Source organism: Triturus cristatus, chromosome 8 (genome assembly GCF_964204655.1).
Source record: "Triturus cristatus chromosome 8, aTriCri1.1, whole genome shotgun sequence".
Lineage (NCBI taxonomy): Eukaryota > Metazoa > Chordata > Amphibia > Caudata > Salamandridae > Triturus > Triturus cristatus.
In genome coordinates, this window is record NC_140591.1 from 981213789 (window position 1) to 981216605 (window position 2817).

Genomic DNA, 2817 nt, shown 5'->3' on the forward strand with positions numbered 1-2817 from the left:
TACTTCCCCAGACGTTGCAAGAGACGCTCATAATATCCTTACCGAAGCCAGGGAAACCGGCTGCACAATGTGATCCATATAGGCCCCTCTCCCTCATAAACGTAGATGCTAAAATCTTAGCAAAACTGATCGCGAACTGTATTGGCCCCCTCATGACTGCCCTTGTGCTCCCTGAACAGTCAGGGTTTGTGCCCAGCAGAGGCACCTCTCACAAGCTTTGCACCCTGTTTGCTGTCCTGCAGGACATCGACCCTGACACAAATGCGGTGGCAGTCTTCCTTGACGCCACCAAAGCATTTGATTGATTAGAATGGGATTATCTTGTGTCTGTTCTTCACCGCATGGACTTTCCCGCTCCATTTTTGTCATGGATTAACTTGCTATACACAGGCCTGCAGGCTGACATATTAGTCAATGGCACCAGATCCTCCGCCTTCACAATAGCCAGAGGTACCAGACAGGGCTGCCCCCTGTCTCCCCTCCTCTTTGCCCTAGCAATTGAGCCCCTGGCTGCCAAGGTCTGCCAACACTTCCCTGAACATGCCCTCATATACCCCGAAAGGCAAATACTAATTTCCGTATACGCTGACGACCTCACTCTCTACCTTCACAATCCGGGAGACAGTCTCAACCCCATTTTAAGGTTGCTCATCCTCTTTGGACACCTCTCTGGGGTCAACATAAACTGGAGGAAATCCCAGATTTTCCCCCTCACTGATGCCACTACACGGTTCATACCAGACTACCCCCTCACGTGGTGCGAAGACACAATCACATATCTAGGAATAGCAATCACTCTAAATCGGAACGACTTGATGGCAGCCAACTACAGGCGCGCACTATATCTCCTTACTGACAAAATCTCCATGTAGATTGCCATGACAATTTCACTAGCTGGGAGAGCTTCACTCATCAAGATGGTAATTCTGCCCAAATTGCTCTGTCTTTTCACTAACATCCCCTATGCCCCAGCAGACACTTCTTTAAAGCCCTAAAAACTCAACTCATCCATCTTACCTGGGGAGGGAAACAGGCTAGATTGCATTGGGACACTCTCACTCGGCCCTTTAGTGCTGGGGGTTTTGAGATTCCAGATCTGGAACTGTATTTCAGCTGTCCTCAAGCCCACTACGTGGTGTATTGGATGGGCCCCCCCTTACATGCCTCACCTAGCAATTGAAGATGGGCATATGACCCCGACCCCTTGATCCGCTTATCTAAGGTCACCTGCCATCCCGAGAAACCTTGCCTCCACCACAGTAGACTGCACCACCAGCACTTGGCGAGACCTAGCCTGTCGCCTCCACACAATCACACTATACTCCCCCTTGTTGCCCTTCAAGGCAGGTTTAACCTCTCAGTCATTCAGGAAGGAGGCTGCCGCCAAATCCACCGAAAGCTTTCCATCCAGACCTGGGGTAAGCTCTATGTTAACGGAAAATTTTGTACCAGTGAAGAATTCTTTGGTGCTTCCCTACCTACCCCCCCTGGAAAGTTTTTTCGACATCAGACTGAGACAAGATGTTAAGGCCCTCACCCGTGCTTCCCACATGAACCCCCCACTATGACTACGCTACACGCCCTCCTGCAGAAAACCCCCACACATGTCGTATTGCTGCTGTACTACACTACCCAACAAGACTGCACACACGACCCCCCTTCGGCCAGGTCCCTCTGGGAGGAAGAACTCAGCTCCCCCCTTACTGACGACCAGTGGTCCTTTTGCTGCCAACAGACCGGGAAACTATCTGCCAGCAGCAGGCTGCGCATCATTCACTATAAATACATACACCGTCTCTATTACACACCCATGAGCCTGACCCACCTTCGCCTCCGTGACACCGACCGCTGTGACCGATGTGGGAGTGAGGGAGCGGATTTTAGACACCTAGCTTGGGATTGCCCTCGCATCCGACGCTATTGGTTGGAGGTGTTGGTGGCGCCTGACCAAATGATCAGACTGCATGTTCCCGACGATCCCCTTGTTATGCTCCTAGGCTACACCGAAGCATTGACCGCTTCAGTGCGGAGATACATCTCCCTGGCACTCTTGCTAGCTAAGAGACGAGTCACCTGCAGATGGGGCAAAGGGAGGGCGCCCAAATTCAAAGACTGGCTGAACAACCTTATATATTGCCAAGAACAATTACTTATGCCGAACTCCTACTGCCCTCCTCACGCGCACGTGACATATGGTCTCCCCTCCAGTCGTACCTCCTGGAATAAGCTGCCCCCGATGAAGCAGATGTAGAGCCTCGACCGGTTGGTTGATGGGGATCACACATGAGATGAGTTTTGACTAATAAGGCACCTAATTATATCTGGAAGGCAAAACTCAAGATGGTTGCTTACGTGGGGCTTTGGTCGGTTCATACACAGTGCTAATGATATTTTGATGCTAAATGAGTGGTCAACCTGCATTGTCAAAATTGTTAAGTGGTAATGTTTGTCTCTTAAGGATTGTATTCTATGCTTGAAACTCAATTAAGAAATACAAAAAATATATATATATATCTTTCTCAAGAGTGTAAAAATACATATTTTTAACCTTAGCGTTTGTAGTATTACTTTAATAAATATCCATTTCAGATGGGATAGGATCAATATTTTGAGTGTACAGAGATTTGTAGAAAGTTTAAAATTCCCTTAGAATATTTGTATCTTTGAAAATGGGAGTTCCTTGGGACGTTTTCAATGAATTGATGCGAGTTAGTTGTTTTTAAATTTTGAGATAATTAGCCAATAATTTGGCCTGCTTTGTTACAACCACCATAATATCAAGCACTAATTTTAAGAAGGATGGTGGATGCAGAGTGA